Source organism: Apostichopus japonicus, chromosome 7, assembly GCF_037975245.1.
Source record: "Apostichopus japonicus isolate 1M-3 chromosome 7, ASM3797524v1, whole genome shotgun sequence".
Taxonomy (NCBI): domain Eukaryota; kingdom Metazoa; phylum Echinodermata; class Holothuroidea; order Aspidochirotida; family Stichopodidae; genus Apostichopus; species Apostichopus japonicus.
Window position 1 is genome coordinate 21,701,743 of NC_092567.1, and position 27,175 is coordinate 21,728,917.

General features: G+C 36.1%; 1 protein-coding gene across 1 annotated transcript in view; it reads left to right on the forward strand.

The window, feature by feature from the left end:
• The first annotated feature begins 925 nt into the window (after nucleotides 1–925).
• The window catches only part of LOC139969734 (tyrosine-protein phosphatase non-receptor type 5-like), a 61,740-nt gene continuing 35,490 nt past the window's right edge, over nucleotides 926–27,175 (forward strand). Inside the window, exon 1 of the mRNA XM_071974944.1 lies at nucleotides 926–1,085. The gene's annotated coding sequence lies outside the window, so the exon portion shown is untranslated. The remainder of the gene's footprint in view (nucleotides 1,086–27,175) is intronic.

A 27,175-nucleotide genomic window follows, 5' to 3' on the forward strand; every position in this document is an offset into this window, starting at 1 on the left:
GCTTTTCTACCTTTGCCAAACTCTTGAGTTCTATTTCCTACCTAAAATGACGTCACGTACTACGAATTTCTAGAGAGTAATCATACCGTTGGGCGTATAAATGTCTTGTTGATTCCCCGACCGTCTCGGCCGACCCATCATGATCTGTAAGGGTCTGCGACAAAGTAGGTATATCACCCTAAAGCTGTATAGGCCTAGTCGAATTGAGAAAATGTTCTCATATTTCGGCACAACTTTGGTAGTTTCGGATCACCAAAAAGTTTAAACATGATTTTGACATTTAATGTTTATGCTCTGGGCCAAATGAATTTGAGATGGGGGTAAAGGAATTGGTGGCGGGGGGGGGGGGGGGTGGGGGAGGGGGTGATGTTGTCTGAACCAGCTGAAAAACAGTCATTGTGCAAATTCCGAATTTTCAACTTGATGCAGAGTACTAGTTGTATAGCCTTTGATTAAAGACACGAACGTGTTGAAAATATTTTAGATCTTCTGTGAAGTTTCAGGGGGGTAAAGGGGGTAAAGGAAACGAAAGGGGTAAAGGAATTGGTGGCGGGGGGTGGGGGAGGGGGTGATGTTGTCTGAACCAGCTGAAAAACAGTCATTGTGCAATTCCGAATTTTCAACTTGATGCAGATTACTAGTTGTATAGCCTTTGATTAAAGACACGAACGTGTTGAAAATATTTTAGATCTTCTGTGAAGTTTCAGGTATTTCGCTAACATTGATCTGGCTTGGTATATAAAAACTGCTAATACTGTTCTACCTGCAAAAGAGGTTGCACAGAGATGGACATCAGATTCTAGACACTGAAATTTTCACAGATAATGAAACACAGAAGGCTATGACATCTTGTTAATTAGACGCGTCATATACACTATCTAGTACGTATCGACTACATACGTGACCATATCGTACCGGCTGTACTGTGTACGTTAGGTACGTGTGTGAATTTTACACGTAAATACATCGTACCACTATTGAGTGCACAAGCAGAGTGCCTAGCCGCTTGAATGAACATATACCTCCAAAGAAAGTCAGTAAAATGAGGACTATAATAAGGATTAAAAGCTGCTGGAATTGATGATGTAAGTATCTAATTGTTATTGCACGGAATGAAATTCTTTAAGAGTTGCTACTGTTTGCTAGAAACTTGTATTTAGCTTTTAACACTGCAGGGTTGTTTATTTACGATCAGTCGCCTAAGCCGTAACTGAAACCTATAAATAACTGTTAGGCCTAATGTTAACCAGTAATAGGCTATGCACTATTGCAAGTAACAATAAGCCTAAGAAAGACTTTGTAGTACAAGTTGAAGCAGCTAATGATACTGATATGCTAAGTAAATAATAATTTAGAAATATAAACTCTGTAGTACAATGATCAGGAATGTATGCTGTCTCTGTTAGCCTCCAACCAAGATTTATTCATATTCATCTGCTAACACTGCAGTTTAGGCCTAACTGAGGCCTAACACAAGAGTAACAGTACTGTCTGTAACTAACACTAACAGTTATAATGGCAAATATATTTCAAATTAAAGACGAAAATACTTGAAAGGTATGAAAATGACTGGTAATTTGCATCTTGGTAAGCAGTGTATATATGTGTTATGTGATAATTTGTGACTATGTGTAGCCTTTGCATACTGTAGGACTTGTTTATATTTGGGCCAAGTTAATTTTCAATATTTTTCATGCATTTAATTTCATTCCTGTGATGTAACAAACTTAACTTTTGCAAATGAATGTTACAAACATATGCTTAGATTCATTTGTTGTTGGAAGAAAGCTCCTCACCCTGACTTGGTAAGCTGTATCTACTTTGTTAGAACAGTGCAAAGTTAGAACGATACTTTGGATCAAGTCCCATATTTCCTCAGTTGGATTTGTCTATTTATTTAAACTATTATTGAGGTATGTGAAGTGCTGTTCTCAATATAATATGAGAATGACAATACACCTTCAGGATTAAACTGTACTGAAATTGTGTCAAGATCTCTTACAAACATTAAGCATTAATTACAGTAATTAAAATAAGTAAAGGCTGTGAAGTATTGTTCTCAATAATAACTTCACACTGAAAAAAACATTTTGTTGCTTTATCAAAAAGCCATAAGTAATGAAGAATCCAACCAGGGAAAATGGAACTTCATCTCGACACAGTCCTTTTATTTAGGAATTTGATTCAGTATTTTAGATTTGTCCACTCCTGATATTCTAACATTTGATGATGTGATATCAGTATTAATGATGATAGGAATGTTATCGTGATGAATAGTAACAAACTTTTGATAGCTTTCAAAAGAATGGGAACATTTAAAGAAAAGCTATCATTTTCAACAGGTGAATAAACGTAGTTAAGGTCGTATTGGTCAGCAGTGTGTTCACTGACCATTGTGTTCAGAATGCACAGACAATTCAAATGTCTTACTGAAGTCATAAGCTGGTGTCATGTTTAATGGAATGGAGGTACAGTACACAATGTTACCCAGGGATATACTGCCATTAGGATGCTGATAAACTCCGGGGGGGGAGGGGGGAGGACTCCGGGGGGAGGGGGACTTCAGCTTTAAATTTAATGACTGAGAGTGGCGTATTATGTTGTCTAACCACTGACATTGTTGTACAAACTTAATCAACTTTGAGATACTAATCTCAGGGCTGCTTCACAGTGAACATAGTGCAATGTTCACAAGTTGAAGTGTAAGAATTAAATGTAAATTAATTTAAGTTGTTACAATAGAAGTGTACTTTTAATTGACAGTTGACCAGACAGGCTAGATTGATCTATGCTGTTGTACATGAGTATAGATACATCATACTGTACATGTAGCTGAATTGTGAGGTTAACTTGTGGTTAATTTCAGCTAATTAGGAGGAAGGAACAATTTGAGTATGAATGCCAAACATGACAGTGATTGAATCAATAAAACTTTGTGTAGCTCTTTCGGAGGTTTACAAAATTTTGTTTCTCATGAAATATTGAAAATACAATGGTTCTGTTATGCAGAAGCTGCTGTTGATCTTTGCAGTTGTGTAGCAATTTCAGGGAATACGTAGTTCATCCTATACCACATAACAGAATGCTGTGCAAAATGGACAAATTAGCTGGAAAAGTTCGAAAATGAATAGCAAATTGTGTACACAGGAACCATATAGTATTTTATATGAGGTAAAGTTCAGAGCTTTCAAAACTGCTATGCAAAATTGGAACACAAAAATTATTCTCTGAATTTGCACATTTTGCTATAGATGTGAAACTAAATGTATATAAATTATGGGTAACTTTGTCTGACTGGCTGTAGAATCATTGCTATGTTTTGCTTAAATCACAAAACTTCTTAAAAGAACAGTATTAAGTACTTACCCATTTGTGTGTGTGTTTTATATCATATAGTTCCATTCCCTAACCATCAAAATACTGTAGTTTGTAATATAGAAGAAACCCCTGTCCGATTCATTGTGGCCTTGAATATTTTTGCCCAAAATGGCAAAATATTATAAAATAGCATAATTTGTTAAGTTTTGACATGGTGTTGACATAACTCAACCACTCAGGGGAATACTTTTCTTCCCTTTGTAGACCTTGAAAGTTGATAGTGAAATGTGGCAACATTGATTTTTACATTGAAAGCTCTCTTGCATTGATGTGCACAGGTAGTATTTCTAATATTATTACTATTTATAAAGTACTTTTACAATGTACTTTACAACTTATCAATGCTTTAGCCAACTGTTGATGTACACAGAAAACAGCATTTAATACTTTACTGTTCAAATGTTGCATAAAAATTTGGAAGGGTTATGAATTTTGTCTCTTATAAAAATGCTATATAGTTTCTACTGTGTATGTACTGCATTCAGCTTTTCCTCCAGTACAGAAACCTGCTAAGATTCATCACTGCAGAACTGTTATGTTGGAGCCTGTGCAAAGAAATAGGATATTTTATGAGGTGACTGATATAACCTTAAATGTTGGATTACAGTATGTTAGCAATAAACAATTTCAACAATTTAAATTAAAATACCAATCTAAAGCTTCTTTTAAGTGTTGCCATTGGAATGTGTGATAATCCTAGTGATAATTTCATCTGGTTAGGTATCGCATTAGCAATCATTGCACAATATATTATATTAGTAAGGATGTATATAAAAAAAATTGTAATATTTTGTATGTAATAAATATTCAGAGTCTATGCAAAATTTGAACACGAAATGATTCCCTGTAATCTGGTAGTGTTATAATAAACTTGACGGATGAAGGAAACCTTCGGGTAATGTACCTGAAAAACAGTGACCGTTTAACTAAGGGGCATGATGGGATATTATTATAAGCAGCCGCATGCTATACAACTATTTCATATGTTTATATGATATCTGAAATATTCCTGAATAACAAGAGATATATCTCAAAAGCTAGGAAAATATCATGCTACTGAGTTTCCATGGTTCACGCATAATTATGAAATCCAGTACGTCTTGGATGGGAACGTGATCGCTGGAATTCAGGTTGACCTAATTACGAGGTCTGATTCTGAGGCAAAGGTTGAAAGGAATACCATATCTTTTAGAAGTATGTAAGTTGTTTAGTGACATAATAGAAATTACCATCGGTTATAGATGGCTGATTGCAAAGTTTCAATATATATTCGTATATTGTATGGTTTTGTTGCCCTTCTTTGAAAAATATGAGCGGAGGAGCGGACTGCCCGGTACTTAATGTACTGCAGCACGGTACCACTGCCTGCTTACACCTTGAGTGTGTCATGTTTCAATGTACAGAACCTGTAGGCCGCATAGTATATAGACAGTGGCCGTGAGACTTCATACTAATGTGTGCAGTATGGACCACCATCTTCTTCATAAACGGGGCAAAGTTTGAAGAATTTCTTGGTGTTGTACGAGGTACAACCAAGGCCTTACAGTACATTTTGGTGGTCGGAACACCAAACTCGATCTGTTTGTTTGGGTCGGGGGTTGGGGATGGGGGATATTTTCCACCCACCATTATTCAGTGTTCTGTGAAATGTACGTCACTCTGTGACTTACAGACTACAGTAGTATAGTGTATCTACTACCTAAGTAATTAAATATTTATCAGGTATATAACTAATGAATCTTTTGTTCATGATCAGATCTGACAATTTTACCTTTTGGGGTTTTACTTTATACTGTACCATATGCAGGCATGAAATTAACGTACATGTTCAGTTTGTTCACTCAATTCAATGTGCGTTGATGTGTGTTGTTGTTCTAGCTGCAAACACAGTATCTCATGAAGGATATTGGAAACAATATCTCGTTAAATTATAAATATCAAAACAAGAAGAAAATAATCATACTTGGAGCTATTTACTTCATAAAAGTTTCCTCCTCCAGGACCGTTCCGTTTTCGCTCCTTTGTTGTTCCTTTGTCCTTATAAGGTGTCAACAATTGCCTGAGCCTGCCTTCAATGCTTAGTAATTTCTGGGAGATACAGTATAATATAATTCAGTACAATACAGCACAATGCACTGGATAGTGCAATATAGTACAATACAGTACAGTATCATACAATACAGCATAGGACAATACAGCACAGTACAGTAAAGTACTATTAATGTACAATACAGCACAGTATTGTACAATACTGTACAGTATATATACAGAACAGTACAAGACAGTACAGTATCATACAGTGCAGCATAGGACAATACAGCACAGTACAGTACAGTAAAGTAGTATTAATGTACAATACAGCAGAGCACAGTATAGTATAATACAGTACAGTATATACAGAACAGTATGTATGTATGTATGTATGTATATGTGATCTTCCCGCAAGCAGGAACTCGCGAAAGAAGCCATGGAGGCTTGTAGACACGCAAGCCGATCGAAGCCAATCTCTCGGCACACATCCATTTAACGTCCATGTCGGGAAGTTGTTATTGAACAACACCCTTGCCAGACGACACACATTGCTGTCGGCGGCCGGGAATCGAACCGGGGATCTCATGACTGGGAGACGCCGGCGTTAACCACTAGGCTATACACTCCGCCTTACAGTACAATACAGCACAGTACAATACAATACTTACAGTATTAAAGTACAGTATTAAAGTACAATACAGCACAGAACAGTGCAGTAAAGCATACAGAACATTACGATATAGTACAGTAGGCCTACAGTACAGAACAATACAGAACAGTATAGTAGGCCTACAGTACAGTAAAGCATACAGAACATTACGATATAGTACAGTAGGCCTACAGTACAGAACAATACAGTACAGTATAGTAGGCCTACAGTACAGCACAGAACAGTATAGTACAATACAGGGCAATACAGCATAGTACAATACAGTACTTACAGTATTAAAGTACAGTATTAAAGTACAATACAGCACAGAACAGTACAGTAAAGCATACAGAACATTACGATATAGTACAGTAGGCCTACAGTACAGCACAGAACAGTATAGTACAGTACAGGGCAATACAGCATAGTACAGTAAAGTTGTATGAAAGTATAACAGTGCAGCACAGCACAGTACATGTTAACAACTTTATCAAATGAATACTTGATAATGTCCTCAACAAAAAGGTCAGAGGGTTACCACTTCAGTGTACTTGTATTTAACTAATTAATTCAAAATTTTAACTTATGTTAGCAGTTTGCAAACAACCTATCTCACTGTTGATTGAGGGTGTGGGGAGGGGGGGTGGTCCTTCACCCACTCAGTAGAGGATTCATGTTTCTTTCATAGTTTTAACAGGTATGGTATTATAAATTTGTGCAAAATATTGACCAGACATTACAGCAGTGCTGTATAAAATGATGGACTGGATAGCTGATAGAAGGATTCTGAGTTGTTACGATAATTGTACAGCACTGTACAGTACCAATGCAAAACTGCAAAAGCTTTCATTACTTAATCAGATTCACAAGAAATTAAGACTTTATTTTGCAACCAAAAAGTTTTAACTTGACCAGATCCAAAACATTTTGTCTCCATTTGATCTGTGAACCTTGGATTCATAATCATAAAATTGTCTTGTTACGGTAATATCTGCTACTGTACATGTACACTTTGCTTATCTCAATTTGGTTTCACTAGCCAACGGTTACGGAAGTATTGTTACGTCGAGACCAGCCTCAGAGACAGAGAGATCAAATAGATTGCAAAGAACTGTGTTCAAATCCATTTCAAAATGTGCCGGCTGTAATTTGAGATCACACGCACGGCAAAAATTCTTTTCACATTTTTCGCAAACAATGAAACCATAGAGGATCTTCAAGCATATATACTCAAACTACTAAAAAAAAAAAATGAAGAACGAAAAAGAGAGAAAAAGAAAAAACGTAGCTCTCTGTCTCTCTAAATTAAATAAGGGACACCAATAACAAATATATATTTCACATCAGCACTTTGATCAAAAAAAAAGAAAAAAAAAGAGGAAACGAAAAAGAAAAAAAAAACAGAGAGAGAGAGAGAGAGACGGAAAGAAAAAAAAATTACGGCCTGGCAGCTTCATAAAATGGTCGTCATGGCAGCGATGACATCATTGCAGGATTTGAGCAGCCTGATAGATTCATGGTAGTAATTTGTATTCTCTTTGTGGGGAATTACAGGCAGCCTATTTGCAAAAAGCATTCCACTACCTGGGTAATGTAGTGCACAAGTAGTGGAAGAAGGAGATGAAGAAGGAGAAGAAGAAGGAAATAAATATAGCTCTTATCCTCGTGGAGGATGAGGAGCTGGCACTGATTAAAATGCATCAGATATGTTTGTGCAATGGGATGAAAGACTTGAGAAAGAATGATGTTACTGCAAAAAAGGATGTTAAGACGTTTAAAAGAGCTTTTTTTTAAAGCTATTTTTGGTGTACGTAGAAGAAAATTATTTGCAAATTATCTTAGATGTTTTTTGCTGTTATCTGGTTAGATGAAGTCCTCGAATTTTTTTTTTTTTCATAGAAAGAGTCTCAATTGGTTAGCACTGTACAGCAGTACTGTACATGTATCACAAATCACCAACAAATATATATTTGAATAGGTAAATGAGTTGGAAAATCCAGAACATATATTATATTGAAATTCTGCACCTTAGAAATTTCTTCACTTGTATTGAAATTAATCTCTGAAGTTGCTTTTAAATTACAACTACTGTATTGTTACATGAAATTACTAAGTGAGTGCAATTAATTAAGTAAATTAAATTGTAACATGTTTCATACATTCATAGGTCTTGTATATTGTAAATAATGAATGCTTTAATTCATTACAGAAAATTTTGTGTCTTTGCAAACGGTCCAAAATTTGTGGCATAATTTTCAGAATTGTTGCACAATCTGCAATTTATTAGAAGCCTTATCTTTTACTGTTTGGTAGAGTACATGGAAAGGATAGTTAAGAGCTGCTTTTGGGGGGGGGGGTGGAGTGGAGAGGGGTGGGCTGTTAGGGAGCATTGAGCTACTATAACCATTGATGAGCTTCAGAGTTAGTTTAAAAAGGACATTTCTCAGAAATTAAAAATGGCATTGAAAGAATACCTTAACTGATCTATTTTGTGGCTCAATATATCCTTTTATGATGGAGCATATTGTAAGGCAGTGGTCAGCAAACTTTTTGACCCATGACCCAGAATCTTCCAGATATGTAAGGACTTATCCACAATGCACCCAAACCCTACCCCTCAGAACGATGCTCATGATGCATGAAAGAGCTAGCTTGGATTGTGGACTTAAATGTACGCTTTATTGGCCCCAGCCCCCAAGTATGCTAGATATTCAAATATGGTCACCTTTGGTGAAAATTCTGAGACTGTTTTTAATACAACCTTTGAAGAAATTTTCCTCACTGGGACATTCAGTCATATTGTGTGTTCCTTAAAAATGTCTGAGAACAATTTGGAGAGTAAAGACCTCCAGGAAAGTAGTTTTTGCCAACTTCTATAGCAATTATAAGGTTCTATAATTTGGGGTCTATACTGACTACCTTTAAGAAAACAAGTGTCACAAAAAGAAAAATTAATAATGTAATCGATTTCCATCGGCAAGCTCCAAAAACCGAGGATACTGTAGATTTTCTGAGGTCAGGAAAATTCCTGTGCCCCATCAAAAAATATCTCGCAATATACTTTTGGATTTTGCCCTGCATTTCAATGGCGTACAATCGAAGTTAAGCATACCAAAGTCAATGTTTAATGCAGAGCTTTAGTTACAGTATAAACATTTCACTGCAGACATTATAAACTCCACAACAGTTTCACACATGTAAATATACGATAAAATCCTTTGATTTCATTTTAACTTACGCTCCTTTGTAGTACAAAGTTTGTACCACCACTGAAAGTATTTTTTTAAAACAGAGCGGATGTTTTACGGCTGTGTCTTCATTTGTTTATGTGAAGTCCGCCAGAGTACCTGCATTTAACTCACTCACCGGAGGTTTGCCTGGTTTAGAACCCACATCTCTGAGAAAATTTACCTGGTAGTTTTACCTGATTAAGACATTTCAAAGTTTGATGATTACAGTATTTTTTACCAGGTATGATAAAGTAGTTGAGACTACATACAATAATTATTTGATTCCTTGCCAGGGGGACAAGGGATCTTTGTTGTGGTTATGGCATGGGTGTGCGTGTGTGTGTACATGTACAGTATATATTAAGGTATGTATGTATGTATTTTTTTTGTATGTATTTTAGATCCTCCTGCAAGCAGGAACTCGCGAAGAAGCCTTGCCTTGTTGGCTTATCAAAGCCACAAGCTGACCGAAGTCAGTCTCTTACATTCATATTTAACGTCCATGATTATGAATTGTCAATAACTCTGTAACACTTGTAACACATGTAACACTTGTAAACATGGTATCTCAAAATATTCATGGTGGATTAACTTTATACTTGGTATGTACTATGTGGATCCCTCTTATTGAGTACCAGAAGGCTTTGTTTTCTATGAAGTTCAATGGTCATTTGGGGTCAACAGAGGTCAAGGTCTGAAAACGTGAGCACGATAACTCAAAAAGGACGTCTTTGTTGAACTTCATACATGGTACGCAGATTCAGCTTATTGAGTACAAGGACGTTACTGAAATTGGTGGAGGTCAAAGATCATTCGGGGTCAACATATAAATGAAAGTCTGAAAATCTTGTAAACACAATAACACAAGAAGTACATCTTCATCTTCTTACCGATGTAGCTTGCAAAATTGTGTCATTTCCTTCCATTGCAAGGAATAAACAGGTGTTTTCAGACGTTTCCTCCGTGAAATTGGGTAAAAAAAGTGGACAACTCGAGTGTACAGTATGTAGGTTACATTTGTGTAATGAACATGCTGACATGGGAGGTCGCAGTGATTTTACGACAAATTCATTCGTGCCATAAGGGCAACAGAAAATACATCTCTTTTTCATTCGATTGCGACAGCTTTTCTCCATTAAGCCCACCAGGTCAGAGTGCATTTAGAATAAGAAACATTGAATCTACTTCGGAAGTTTGTTTTCCAAAATTCATCAGCAAACACACATTGAGACTTTAAGTCTAGTGACCTTGGTAGTCTCCAGAACCGCTTGGAATACGAACCTTATTATGCATACCTTTGTTTGTTTTGTGAAAAAAATGGACAAAAACGAAAAGAAACTAATCTAATTGTTTTAAGAAACGAAGAGTCAAATTTGCAATTTGTTGTTCAAATGTATATTTTCTTTTTGTTCGTTCTATGATTCAATTAGCTTGACTTTAATCTTAACTTCTTAACACAGCGAGTTGGTTGACAATTTTTATCAACCTTGCCAAGGCTTAGTAAATATTCGATTGCATTTGAAATGTCAAAATAAAGCACAAGAAAAGCAAAATGGCTAAAAGTTATAAGAATTAATTTAACAACCTACTTTACAGTGCAGTATGTTGCAAGTTGTTCATGCCCACATGACATTTCTGGTTGTAACCTACGATTGGTTCTTAGGTAAAGTACATTTTTAAGTCTTTCTAAGGAATTGTCAAGACTTTCCTTCAGGAAGACTTCAGGCATGAAATTAATTTGCGACTGCATATGTATCGCGATTGTGTATCGATCATAAATGAATAAATGATGTTCACACGCATAACTGAACAACGAACATACATGTACGTGCGGTTTGGTAGTTTCTTAACAAAGGGCGTGCCATACATATTAAAGGGCTTTTATTACCTCAATTATCATGTTTACAGAGTATTACAACCTTTTTTTTTCATCACGAACAAATGATAAACATTAAATGTCACCCAAAAGTACTTTCTTGTTTATACAGTATGATGTTAAAAGATGGTTTATTTGAATTACCTGACATTTATAATTGATTGGGTAATATTAACAGTTAGCTGATCTCATCATCAGGTTGACCTTAAAGGAGCAATCCAGAGATTTAGCATTTTTAAAGCTGAATATCACCCCAAAAAAATAGAGAACAGCTACATATAGAAACATTAATTATCACTTAAATTTTTTTTTTTTCTTGGACTATATCAAGACTAAAATTCTGCCTATTTAAAGTCATTCTTTGCTTCATGATGGATAAAGGTAGACTTAATTGGATTGCCTGCTATTTCCCAGCAAACCCTTCACCTCACTTTTTAAAATGTCAAACCAGTCAATCCAGGTGTCATTTTCTACTACTTAAGGCTGTTTAGCGAGGTTTTCATTTGCTTTTGATGTAATTCATCTGAAAAGCGATACCTTTATTGAAAGACGTTCAAGAATATATCCTCTAATAAAACTGATGCCTTGAGATGTTTCATCCGCTACTCTCATCCTGCTTCTCCTCCCACCTTCATCTTCGTCTTCATCGAGACCATGATGACTGATTATTTAGCCCAGTTTCTCTTTGCCCCTACCTAAACAGGATGTCGTTGGTAATTAAGAGGGAAGCTTAGGCTTTACTTGATTACATGAGCAGATATTTCGATCTGGAGGGTCGGACATTTGATTTTCATTTAGAAATGTTTTATCTGTCTATTGCACTATCGAAGCCAGTGCGAGCAACCCTTCTCCACGGACTCTCTCTACACCGATGATATATCTGGCCCGGAAGGTTGCAAAGTTACAAATGAAATAAACGCAGTGTGCAATTGAATTTACCTCTGGGAACGGAAGTTTTCTCATCGGGATAATGATAGTTTCCCCTTAGAGGTTGGCATATCGAGGATGCATGTAGGTGATGTATATTCACTGTCAATGACCAGACGAAAGACCTTCTTTTCTTATTTTTTGGGGGTTTTTTGGTCGAGATGTACAAATGGTGATGTATACATAATAATGTCACATGGGCTTGGATCACAGACTCTGGAAAAGAGAGATAAAGTTGAGATATACATCATCAGTAATTTAGAATTCACTTTCTTTGCCCTATCAGTTTGGAGGTTTATAGTGTGACGAGTATTTCATAAAGTAATAGAACAGTTTTAGTTCTTTTAATCCCAAACTGGCTTTGATGTTCCCATAGCCTAAGAAAAAAAAATATCAGTATGGAGATTGAGAAATATTGTTTCCTCCGATACAGTTTGGTTTTGGATGCCATCGAAGCTAAAGGGATTTATTGGCTATTTGCCCTTTGGACAATCAGCTCTAAATTAATGGTTGTCCGAATGGCAAGTTTTGTTGTCCCAAAGGGTGAGACACACTTTCGATACAAAGACTGACCAGTAAACATGTATTATGTGTACACTATAGGAGAGATATGTAGGTTTGCTGAATACAGGGAAACACCAGATTTTGGCCAGTAGAACCTCCTGGGTGGATCATCAACCTACCACTATATTTGTACTATTTCATCTCCATAGTTACGGTGGGAGATACCAATTATGGTTTTACTTATTTGGAGGTATTTCGTCAGAAAGCAATTATGGGTTTAATGTAAATAATTAGTCATCAGCCTGATGACCTGCAAAGCTATTTTGGTTGTACAAACGGAAATTTGATTGTCTCCGATGACCGGTCGGAAGGCCGACCCAACAAGCATTAAAAATATGTCCTGTGAAGTGTTCTCAAATGCAAGAGTGTAGTTAAGTTTTTTTTTTGCTGAAGTAATTTTTGTGACTTAATTGTTTCATTTCCTATTTTGGTAGAACTAGTTTGTCTTAAACAAAGGTTTTATAGTTTAAACAATTAAATTTAATAAATTTCTAACCATTAGTTCTTTGTAGTATTTTGACCTTTTCAATATTAACCCACTGTCCTTTTCAATGTCATTGACCCATTGATCTAACTCACAGTAAAAAGAAGAAGAAAATAAAACCCTCCAGGGATTTTCACCCAGATTTTGTATTTTAATGAGTGAATAATTGAATGTTTTGACAAGTCCAAGTCGATAGTTTGGTCAACAGTAAACTAATTGCAGATCATTGATTTGATAATTTCTAGAAGTTTATATATGCTTGCTTTCTTTAAATGACAAGTTGACTTAGTTATTTTTAGATGTCTTGTTGCCTGCTGAATTTGCTCTGAATCTGAACTGATCATATAGTGGTAAGTTAACAGGAAAGATGAGGAGGCGTGCAGGTGAAATTGTAACGCCACATTTTATTCCCCCGAAGTTGCATCAGAAATCGGGCATAAATTCAAAGGGATTGCCAAATAAAAGCAGTAAAAAAACCATGCTCGATATATCTGAAAATGAAGTGTATTGTACCGTACTCTAGCAAAAGTACACCAGCAGTTACGATGTTGGGAAAAGGAGCTAAAGAGAAACAGTACACCAAATCTGTGTCCAAGTTAGAATTCTGAAGAAGAAGGGACTTTATAAAAAACATTCAACATGACCTCTGCTAGGCTAAAATGGCATCTCCCATCCAGGACTAAAAGCAATAGGGAACTCTGAAGTCCATGTGAGCAAACCTCATTTAAAAAACCAGAGTGTTACATTTTGTCAACATTCCCTGCCTTGAGGTATTTAGATTTCAGATTTCTTCACACTTGAGAACGCAAGAAGGATCTGAACCCCGCAAGGGCAAGCAAGATCGTAATGTGACCGCTCACGTACTCAGGAATCAAAATCTCACTTTCATGGAGGATTGTGACACTCAAGGGGGGAGGGGGAGGGGGGAAAGGGACCCAAGACCCCATAACTTTACTGTATCTGGTCATCTCCGCATAAACTGGTACAGAAGTAATATTCGAACATACAGAACATACCTCTCACAGTGAATTGTTAACAATCATCCTGACCTTTTTGTGGTTGGATAAATTGATAGAATTTAACATAATTATACACTTTAATAGATATGTGCATTTCGGACAACATAGAAGACTACTACCTTATTTGGATCATCTGGATTACTTGGATCATCTCCAATTTACTGTATGAGTCATACCTATACTCAATGTTTTGGATAAAATTTTAAATACCAGTTGATAAACCAAAATGCAAGAAAAATGCAAGAAAAATTTAATACATTACAATATACCCCTCTAGTTGTGTTTACAAAATCAAACCCTAGCACACTCCCTGCAGTCCCTTTTAGCTTCAAGCCAGATACCACAAAATGTAATTATTTGTCATCATATGCCTTATCAATGACTCTGTACAACTTTTTACATAGACTGTAGGGTTGGGCGATATATCGAAAATTATTATTATCGCGATAATTTTTTTTCAAGACGATATTTTTTGAGGATTGAACAAATGACGATAATTTCTTGTGAAAGAAATTTGAAATAAGTGTGGATAAAAATGCGATTATCCTTTCTCCGTTTTATCTGTAAATGTTTATTCTAACATTCCATGGTTAAGAAAGTTGAAACAAAATAAAGTTTATCAACTTCATTTACTGACTTTTGAACTTCGTAAAAAGCCCGTCCTTTACAACATTAACTGTATAGAGAAAAAAACCTCGAAAATCAGTAGAGAAATTACCAAATGTGCACGAACATTAAGTTGGTACACCTTTCAAATTTTACGCATGATCGAGCAAAATACTTTCGAAAAATTCACGCGAAACTGGCATATCGTGCTAAATGCAACAAATGTCATGTAAACAAGGCTCTAGTACACCCATTTATGAATAAACGATACGACCACATCTGCTGTTAAGCGGGTAAAGAGAAAGTATTTTCTAGAATTTCCACAAAAAAAGGAAAAATAAATATCCTACCATAGTTAGGAGTATAGTACATAGCCTAACCACTTCGTTGGTTGCGAAGTTGACGTTTTCTACAAGGACATGGAAACAATATTTAGCAGTTAGTTAATCATGCCAAATGGCCTAAAACATGGGATTGCAAGATATACTTTCATAAAGATGGCCATACTGTAGCTACTGGGGCCTTGATATCGTGCTGTCTGTATGGTATAGACTGTGCCTCGTGTATCATGGGGAACATATTGTTTTGTTCATGCGGATGAGTCGGTTGGCTTGAGGTGTGTTTTTACCTCCATGGTTTTACCTACCTTAATGTTACGGGGATATAAATTTTCTTAAACGTCTAAAATAATATTTCGCATAACTTTACAGATCCTTTACTGACTGACCTAATTAATTCTAGAGTGGAGTCAAAATAGTTTACTCCATAAAAAGTTTTTTGGAAACGTGCCAAAAATGTTAACAAACAGGTGTTAGGGGGGGTTGTTTGGCAATTTACCTGGGAAAATCCGCAGCACATGTACAGTAGCCTACCGTGATATTTAAGTAGGGGTAAACACTGCAGTTAACTTGTAAACTGATGTACGTATAGTGCACGCTGTTCATTGTTAGGCAGTCTAGAAACGGGGCTTTGTCGAACATAGTTTCTTTCATAATATCGTCAGTTTTGAAAGTTAAACTTTTTAAAGATTGTAAGACAGATTAAATCTCTTTTCATTTTATCACATAATATAGCTACTCTATCTTGTCATTTTCAAATTTTCATCAGTTTTGTGACAATTTATATTCAAAAAGTTGTTAGTATTTTGAATCCTCAACTGCGAGTTTGTTATCGCCAGACACGCAAAAATACTAAAAATTTTCCGGGGCCTTCGCCCCTGGACCCCACACAAGGGGTTCCATCCCTTAACCCCACTGGGACCCTAAGGCGGACCCCTTGACCCCACGCCATTATGCTCGCACGCAACAGGGCTTGCTGTGTTCGCTGCGCGAAAACACCGGTGGTAAATCGGCAGTTGTTTTAAGTGTGTTTGCGAACACACTAAAAACAACAAGGAAAAATTATCGTAATTATCGAAATATCGCGATAATTTTTGAACTATTTATCGTGACGTTAAAAAGCAAATATCGCCCAACCCTAATAGACTGTGATGTTGAATATAATCGATAGGGTATGAGATTTTTAGAAACAATTTATTACTGTACACAGTATATTGGGTAAACACTACATTGTCTGCTATGGTTCATTGCCGGAAACAAAGTCCCTTCGAGTATCTCTGTGTTCAATTGTCCGACTTAACCATTTAAAGATCTTCCCTCACTTAAAATTTATAGGCCTAGTACTTCACTTTTCTTTTTGCTTTTATATTTGTTTGTGCTCAATTGCACCGATGACATTTACATATAGTACCGCTAATTTGCCGTGCCCCCTTCTCAAGAGCCTCAGATCTGATAGCGAACCGGAGCTCAATTTGCCTAAAGCAAACACGTAATCAATCAATTCCTTTTTTGGTTTCACGGCCAAAAAAAATGGAAGATGTTAGTGTTACGTTTCCATCTGTAAATTATATATTAGCACAGGTGTCATCTTACGTCAACGTTAATCACAGAGTATAGGTGTTTTGAAAACAGAGGCTGCTGGTCGCCCAGCCACCAGAATGACTCGGAGAATTAGACAGAGAGACTCAACCAAACCGTCATCTTTTAAATAGCGTACTGTCTGTGACAGATCATTGTGAAGAACAACTAATCCATCAAATATCTAAGGCAAATCTTGCATCAATTGGAAGATATCACCACCAATAAGGTTGTGTTAGGAAGTTGAGCTGTGTTTTGTCAGTGTTTGAAGTCATAGAAGGTAAAAAAAAACTTAAACAATCACTACACTTGTTGTTCTTTCATATTTTCCAAGGTGAATGTTAATAGTGTTAATAATATACTGAAACCAATGCCAGTAATTTAGTCAGGTGTTAAAGAATTTCAATAGATGTGTGACGTTCAACACTTTTGCAGAAACCAAGATCATCATATCACAGAGAGTAAGTTTTGCAAATTAAACAAACCTTTTAAGAACTGACAGGCTTAAATGATGCTTGTTGAAAACTCTTTTAAATATTAGGCCCCTCATATATTACCTGACTGTATGGAGAAAATTTAACACAAAGTGAAGAGGTAACATCGTCAAACAGGAATTATACATATATATATATATATATATATATATATATATATTCATATACTGTATATATATTTTCTAACACATTACTCCTTACTTGTCAATTATGAGTCATATCTTATTTCTCTGGTTTCCTCTATTAATACTGTATATAAATATATATACTGTATATATATAATATGTACACATATACAGTAAAACAGAAGGAAAGTGCTTTGGCCCTCTCCTCCACTTTCAATATTGACACCATTTTCTCTAATAAAAACTGCCAGTAAGTTTGAAGTTTCTTATATTTCTTTTAATTAATTCGATGGTGATATTATGTAGTTCGTAACAGTTTGTACCTGCCTGCATCTATGCTACTACCCAATGCTAATGCTTTTTTATGAGGTTCTTCATTTCCTTTTTCCTCTCTTGCAAATGATCTGTTTCGAAGGTAAAAACCTTGAGAAGATGATATTGATGGATAAGAGAACCTCGGGATATTTTTCTTTTAACTTCCAAGTAGATTCGTGTAGCATAGACGTACGGTCCCTCGTGTAAAAAAAAAAGAAGAATTATACTTTCTACAAAAGTTTAACATGTTAAGCAGGGAAATAACAGACAAGAAATACCCCCCCCCCCCTCTAAAAAAAAACTCTTCCGCTTTTCCCTCTGGTTTTCTTGTCTTTTCTTTTCTTTTATTCATTTTTTTTTTGTGCCCCTCTTCTTCTTAAATAATGAAGTTCCATTCTTACATTCTTAGATTGATTAAAATCTTTCAAATCCATGCTGGTCTAAAACATACTTTAACAGATGAGTTAATTTCCAATTTTCTGCCTTTCTGAAGTCTCTCTGCAATGAATGTACAAAGAACTTACTGTACGATCATTTTACCGCAAAGCAACCTTATCATACAAAATAGTATAGACATCGAGAGTGTCAAGCATATATATGACACTGTTACTATAAATGGCTCAGTTACTGTACTATATCTATGTACAGTATAAACTTCATAACTGCAGATCTGTGTGGAGCTACACATATGTGTTCTGTACTTTCCAGTTAAACTGATAGACATATTAAACTTCATGGTGAAGGCGTGGTGTAGGAGGGTGTAAGTGTCAGCCCCACAACCATAAAGGTCCTGGTTTCATTACACCCACCAGAGACCAGATATCTCTTGACCTATCTTCAAAGAGATGCGGCGTCTAGTGGAGTCTTCTGTCACGGATTTGTTATTTCAGATTTGGATTTGCTTTGTTCTTTCAGTGATTTTGAAACAGCATTGTTCTACTTGGTTACACTGCAGTGATGTTGAATGCATGGGTGGGGGTGGGGGAGGAGGGGGTGGGATGGCTTCACCTTTCTTAGTATTTGAGAAAGTTGCCAGAGGCTGAGGTTACTACACCCTCCTCTGTGGGATGGGGATGTTAAGTGGTGGTCGTGGACCAGGAATGATTGAGACAATTACACACCCATCTTTTAATTGTTTGAATACTCATTGAAAGGAAAAGGCTCGATATAAACCATATTCGTCCAAGATCATCTCATGGATAGGGTTTAAATGAGCCTCAGTTGGCTGTCTAACCCATTAAAAATACAAAAACTCAACGAAGTGAGCATGTATTACTTAGCACCATGGTCCCCATGCAAACCTTTTGGCCCATGTGCCAGGATCTAACATGAGGACTATGAGCCACGACCCATCATTCCCCCCAATCCCACCACCCCCCAGCATTGATGCTCAGATGCAGTATTAAATCTAGCTATAGCTTGGACAATAGACTTATTGTCAACAAAAAAAAAAAAAAAAAACGGTCTCTGTCAGCAAGCAGTGAAACCTTAGATGAATTTCCGACATTTGGTAAACAATCTGGGTACCCGCTGGTATTATTTAGTGTCCTGATTTGTCTCGTGCCCCATAGCTTGCTACAGCATTGGCTACAGCATATGCAAGTACAGTACAGTGTATGGCAATATTTAGCAGTTTCAATCCAGTATAAAATACAATCCGAGATGATACAAAGGAATAATCCAGGACATTTTAATTCACAGAAAAGGACTTTATGCATTTAATGGAAAATGCTCTGCAAGATGATGCAAAGATTTTACGCCAGTTTGAACAATCAAGGAATTTAAGGAATTTCCAAATACATCTTTCAAGTTTAGAAGGTCCTGGAATTAATTCATCTGTAAAAGTCGACTATAGGAAACTTCTTTTTCTGTCTATGTTGGGGAATTTATATCAGTGTACATCTGAAGTTTATCCTTATCAATATTAACTAATGGATTCCATAACAGAAGGAAAAAACAAAAGAAAGGTTTCATTATAAATACAGCACATTTGGAGAATTTTTTTCCTCTACCAATCATGAATATGATTGAGCAATAAAGAATAGGACTCATTTCTTGTATTAAAGTGATTCACAACAGGTGCAAGTAAGTCATTTGAATTTCAAATGAGCATGAAACCTCCACATACTGTTATTTCACCTCGACCTACTACACTGTACTTTATACTTAGCACCTAGCCTAAGAAGCTGTTTGATATATAAAAGTCAGCGCCGAAGCTGTTTAGGCACTGTGTCCGAAAGAAAAGCTGCAGCAGCTGCAAACTCCCCTGCAGCAAAGCTGCATCAATAGTCATGCAGTAGAGATTATCTTAGCCGACCAACAGTGCAACCTATTGTTTGAAACGGCACAGCACAAAATATTACATCCTATGCAGCCTGGCTGCAGGATGCTGCAGCCCCCTCAGCATACTATTATTGAAAATGAAACCCTTACATATGATTAGTAATTATAAACCACCTATATTCCTTCTTTTTGGCGTAAAGAGACATAAATTCCGTATACGTGTACAGTTTATACAGCAAATTATGGTACTGGTAAAATGTATTAATGAATGTAGTGAGGAGTTGCATAAAGACATGAAAATATCCTACCAGGTACAATACTCAAAGCTTGTTCTAATTTTTATTATAAATACAAGCATAAAAATGATTTACTGCATAGTTATACAAACTAGCCCCTTTTATGAGGGGATGGGGGGGGGAGGTGATGGGAGAGGGTAAAAAAGTAGGCTACTGTCGTGATTGGTCGACCCATGCAACCTAATTAGCTATTATTGTTTCTGTCATGGAAGATCATCTAATACATCCAGTACTGAGGGTTACGAAATGTAGGACTCCTATAAACAAAATTTCAAATTTTCAAATTCTACTGTACTAAACTGTACACCTGTCTCTGTGGACACGCTGTGTACAATGTCTTCACAGCACATGCACGCAGTGTAAAAAACATTAATCGATCACATCATTCTTTAGTTCTAGTTCTGCTTTGATACAGCAATCATTAATGTTAACGTGCTCAGCCTTCAGCAGGAGGTTTGGCAGCATCGGAACCAGAGAGGCCGTTATTTACCCCTCGCTTCTCTCTCTCTCTATCTCTCACTGCCTTTGACTGTTAGGGAACAAGGAGCTTCATTGGATAGTGGTGTAAAATTGCAATTAAGAAATGGCTCCTAGCCGAGCTGCATATTTATGACACACGATTGACATAGGCGCAAAATATACCACTTCATTTTGTTCCCATAGGTAGGTTATAATTCAACTTCACCTGATTTTAATGAATTTTATTGATTTTTTTAGGTTGTAGAAAATGCCCTTGGCTGAATATGTTAACTCTAGTTTATGCATCATGTAGGGTAAGTGGATGAATATTCACTGTACTAAGAAGGCTACTACATATAGTGCCTTTTGGAAGACGAATGAATTTTGCCCGAATGTGCGGCGGGGAGACCGTAACTTTGAGCCATTTTATTTTTGATAATATTTGTAGTCTCTGGACGGCATATTCTTGATCAATCTACTTAGTGATCTGAGGTTTCTTGTTGTCTTGTTTTTGTTTGGTTTATGTTTCCGTCTCCTTTATTGAGAGACCTTTGATTGAGGGAGAGGATGGGGAGGGGGGGAGGAGGGGTACAGGAGTGAGGATCCATTAAACTTTGAAGCACTTTAAGTGGTTTTTATGGTAAAGATAGATTTTACTTCTTGGGAAAATGCTGCAAAACTTGATGTTGTTTCAAACTGGATAATGTCAGTCAGAAAAGAAATCAAATAAATTTTAATTTTTTGGGAATTTGTGGTGATTAAGCATATGAGGTAGTGTGAAAAGGGTTCAATAGCATAATAAAAGATATGTTTGTTTATGTTTTGCTTTTCTTGGGGGTCGGGGTCGGGGGAGGGAGGAGGAACATGGGGGAGTGGATTTTCTTATGGAGTTAAGTTATCATATTTTCTCTGTTGCAAAGAAAAAAAAAAAGCAATTAAAAACGATTTTCCTGAGATTTTACTGTTTGTTTCTCCCGTGACAAAACTCATCAAACAAACTCTTTAGATCGATCAATTAATGCTTGAACAAGTTTCTGGATAACTACTAGCAATCAAAAGCATTTATGAATGTTGGCTTGAAACAATAAAAGCTATGCTAACTTCTACACTGGAGTAATTCATCCATGGCAGTTAATTATTTTTATGACACATTTTTGTGAAGATTGTGAAGATGACCTTCTTGGGAGATCTATCCATTTTTAATACAGGAAATATCATTTTCCGTGAAAAACGCTACTTAAATTTACTTCCAATTCCACTTGTCGTCGTGGATTTTTTGCCACCAGGAGACTTGTGGTCAGGATTCATTTAATTACCTCTCACCATCCCTCTCACCATCTGGTGACTAGGCCAAGTAAGATATTTGTCACCATTTATCGCAGGCTATTAAAAAGTTAAGAAACCAGCGGTATCTCTTTCAGTCACATAAAAAATAAATAAAGAAAAACAGCAGAAAGCTCGCCCGTAAAAACGCTGTAATGGAAATAAGTTTTAATCAAGTAACTCTGCCCCTCGCCACTCCTCCTCCTATAGCTGTCTCTCACGCTAGCTCTCTCTCTCACGGAAAGTGGAAAAATGACTCGGAAATCCTCTGCCATGATTTAATAACTGGAGCGGAATTTATGTTTTCCGGTGGCGGCTGCTGAGTCAGGTGATATTTGTAGAGAGATAGACAGGGAAAATGTTATTACCAATTACCAGCAAAATCGACAATGCAGATCCTCTCTAAAGCGGTGAATATTTAATGCTCCGTTAATGCCCAATGTTTATCGGCAAAAAAAAAAAAGAGTTCAAGGGAATACTACTATATTAACTAGGCTTCAGTCACCATCGATGGACGTCGTCTTGGAGAGATCTTGCCTTCTTAATCCGTTTTTAATTTCCGCCGTGATGGGTACCGAGAGAGGATGTTATTTGCTTTGGATCAATGTTTTAGTAGCTTGAAGGAAATCCATTAGGTGAATAAATAAAGAGAGAAATGTTACTCAGGCTGCTAATGAGACTCGTCTTGCCTCGTCATGAGAAGTAGAAGGTTTCGCTCCATCTCGTTAAAGTGGCGGCGGGGTTGTCTTTGCCGCTGGAAGTATCTGCAATTTTGTGTTGAATATGTCACAAGTTTGCTGGTAACATTTCCCAGACTTATTAGTAGTACTATTACGTAGCCAAGGAGGGGGTAGGGAGGGGGTTGCACGTGTCCCCCACCCCCAAATTTTCCATTTTTTATGTTTCAAAAATGTCTAACTCAATAAAAGAGAGGTAAGGTTGTATACATGGATGAAATTCCTATCCCATTAAAACAATAAACCACCAAAATATACCACTCAGCTTTCATCAGTTATGTGGCCTAGGCTTAGAATAGCCTAATTGTTTAATTTAAAATAAAAATTCCCTTTTGACACTAACAATTTGACATTTTTTGGAAAAATATGGTAATTATGGGTTATGGACCAAAACGTTAATCAACATTCCATATTTCTTTTATTCCATTTGAAGTTAGAAAATGACTCGTTTTAATGAAGAAAAACAGGAAAATGGAATACAAATTGTAGGGAAAAAGGATTTCATCATTTGACATCTATTGTAAGCCCCCTGAGATAAGCAAAAATTTACATCCACCCCCACCCCAGAGTGGCGATCCTCCTGCGTTAAAATGTGCCCTCCCAAATGGGTTTTTCCGGCTATGGGCCTGATTATGAGTACAACAGCATTAGGATGAGTACAAGTTGGAGTTTCCCTTAGTATGAGTACATGTTTATGAGTACAAGGTTTCTAAACGCAAGTACAAGAAAAATTCTATATGCGATAAAAAACAGTTATAGGGACTCTTCAATTAAGGAAAAGCCAGAGGGTTCTATTAAATCACTCAAGAATTTTTAGTTTTATAGGGTATCCCATTTTGTGCAAATATTGTGTAGTTTGGTCATTTGTTATTTAAACAAGTGCCCGTTTGTTAGGAGGTTATTGAGAAATATAATTTAAAAAATTCCAGATTGTTGAAAACTAGTGAAACTAAGTAGTAATTAAGACCAATTTGGTTAGAAACATTCAAATACTAGAATCTGTTGTACAGAAAGCTCACAGGGTCCATTTTGTCATCAAAACTTCATCTCTCAACCCCACCACACACCACCCCCGTCCGCACCCTCACCACCCAGTTTAAACATCTATCCCCCACCCTGTGAGACACCCAGGTGGTTTATTGTAACTCCTGTCGTCAGAAGCGCCTACACGAGAAGCTTGAAAATGTGGCTTACATTTAAACCAGATAATAATAATAAAACCAGATTATAATTTCTGTGCCGGGCTTGTCATAGTTTACACACTCTCCAATATTTCTTCTTGCACTCTGGTTTAACACCATCAAAGAATCCCACAAAATGTCTATTTAGATGGAAATAGATTGTATTGGTTAAAGTTTAATTTCTTTCTGAGAAATGTCTTAACATGATTATTAAAAGCAATCAGGTTTCTTATTTGGAGACAATGATGTGAACGATGTTTTAAACACTTGCAAGCCCTTTGAAAGTGTCAAGTTGTGAAAATCCCATTTCGTCCGTCTTTCAGGAAATGGGTTGATATCATGTAGTAAAACACTGTGTATAAATTAGAAATGGTCAAAAATAGCTACTTTACCACAGAAGCAAATATTTGCAGTGATGAGCATTGCATATTAATGTGTACACAGTAATTGATGATAAACAAAATTAAAAATTAATTAATTAGCTACTGTTACAGTAAGTCAATAATGTCTATTGTAATTGATCTCTTGTGTTATAATTAAGGTTGAAACAATCCAGTTAATTCAATAGTTTCATGTTTACAGTAGATGAGAAAAGTAATGGATTTACTGATCTGTCACTTTAAAATCTATTTTAAAACCCTAAATTAAGTTAACTATGACTAACTAATTGTTATTTATCTTGCAACTGTGTAGCATTGTTCAGCGGCATATATCTGCTGTCTTATTAATTATGCAAAGCAATTTGAGTGACGAGAACATAAATGGAAGGAAATACAGGCACCGTTATGAAACTGCGAACGGAAGGGGAAAAATAACTAAAAACTGAAAGGAGGAAGACTGAGTATTTTTCAATGAAACTGTATTGTACCTTTGATAACTGTTGTCTCAATTAAAGAAACATTTGTAAGTAATAGAGAGTTTGGGGAAGGGGTGAGAGGACCTTGTCCACCTTCTACACTGTCCCCCTTCCCTTTCAACCATGTTCTTGCCACTATTTCAACTGACTTGGTATACCCATTGACATCATAAAGTACCTATAGTGACATCATAAAATACCTATAGTGACATCATAAAGTACCTATATTGACATAAAGTACCTATAGTGACATCATAAAGTACCTATATTGACATCATAAAGCACCTATAGTGACATCATAAAGCACCTATAGTGACATCATAAAGTACCTATATTGACATCATAAAGTACCTATAGTGACATCATAAAATACCTATATTGACATCATAAAGCACCTATATTGACATCATAAAGCACTATATAGTTACATCATAAAGTACCTATAGTGACATAAAGTACCTATATTGACGACATAAAGTACCAATATTGACATAAAGTACCTATAGTGACATCATAAAGTACCTATAGTGACATCATAAAGTACCTATACTGACATAAAGTATACATAGTGACATCATAAAATACCTATATTGACATCATAAAGTACCTATAGTGACATCATAAAGTACTGTACCTATATTGACGACATAAAGTACCAATATTGACATCATAAAGTACCTATAGTGACATCATAAAGTACCTATAGTGACATCATAAAGTACCTATAGTGACATCATAAAGTACCTATAGTGACATCATAAAGTACCTATACTGACATAAAGTACCTATATTGACATCATAAAATACCTATATTGACATCATAAAGTACCTATATTGACATCATGAAGTACCTACTGTATAGTGACATCATAAAGTACACATAGTGACATCATAAAGTATATAACTACAGTTACTGTACATCGTAAAGTACCTATATTGACATCATAAAGTACGCATAGTGACATCATAAAGTACCTAATGTGACATCATAAAGAACCTACAGTTAGTTACATCATAAAGTACCTATAGTGACTTCATAAAGTACCTATAGTGACAGCAGTGCCTATAGTATTCATCAATTTTAGTTTCTCCCTGCTCAGTAAAGCCTAATTATGTATCTATATTAACAGTACAAACTTTGAGGGATACTTTTTTTCAGTGTGACAAAGAGGGGGGGGGGGGGGGAGGGGGTGACAAGCCCCATCAAGCTCTTGCAGATTAGCAAAAAAAATAATAAAGCAGACTAGTCATTTTCAGACTGGATGCATAGACAAAAATGAGACAAAGTAAAACTAGTGTCAACCAGAGGAGGGTGGGGGAGGGGGGGCTGACTTCACTGGGAGGTTCTGGCAATACCACTCCCCCAGAGATACCTAGCCATTATAAAAAGTTCCCTTCCCGATGGCAGGGCTGTTCCCTGGAAGTAAACTTTTTGCAATTGTTGTCTCTTCATTTGTATGAAAGCCGGTTGTTGTCATAAGGCAAATGACTTAAAACTTTCACTTTTGTGGTATTTACAGTATAGTTGCTCGAAATTGCTGTTACAGGGTGGATACGATATATTGACTTGAAATGAAAGGTTGTTGGAAGCATGTTGTCATCTTGGCAATTCAACTGCAAAATGTTTTTTGCTTTTGTTCTTAATATTCAACTGGTTATTCATATTCTGCGGGGAGATAACATTTCTAGAGAGAAAAAAAATTGCATTTTGATAAAATGCTAAATACAGAGGACATTGACAGCTAAGTAAACAATCCAAATAAATAAATCACATTTCAATGAAAACTCAAGAGTAAATTAAGGAAAATAAGTAAAGCTGATATCACAGACGACCTACTGATACACTCTCTGGAAGAATCTAGAGTCTTCCCACAATCAAAATATGTTGTCTGGAGTTTAATAGGGACAAGATATTGTTTAAATGGGTGTTGCAACTATTAAACATTGTGGAATGCTTTCTCTGTACTAGATAAGTGTCCCATAGTCTGCCGGTGGCATATCCCTTTAACATTTGATTTGACCAATTTTAGTCCTTCAATTTTTACTAATAAAAGAATATTATGCACATTACAGATTACAATTGATGTCAAATGAAAATACCAGCCCTGCATGTTGTTTACAATATAACCGAATGATTTTTATTGAAGAAGTAATGTCACCCAGAAAATTTTGCAGATAATTGTTAGACACGCAACGTTTTAGCAATTCAGAAGTTTTCAAAAATCTATTTGAACAATTCTTCATTTTGAAAGGAAGTTTGATTATGACAAGCGAGTAAGTAAGTTGCATTGTAAAGGCGATTTTTTGTATCAAATTCTGCTGAAAATTTATCGTAAATGAATGCAAAAAGCTGCTTCAAGTGTCATAACCAAACATGTTTGTTCTGACAATTTTCAAAGTAGAGAATTTCTTTTGGCATGAGCATC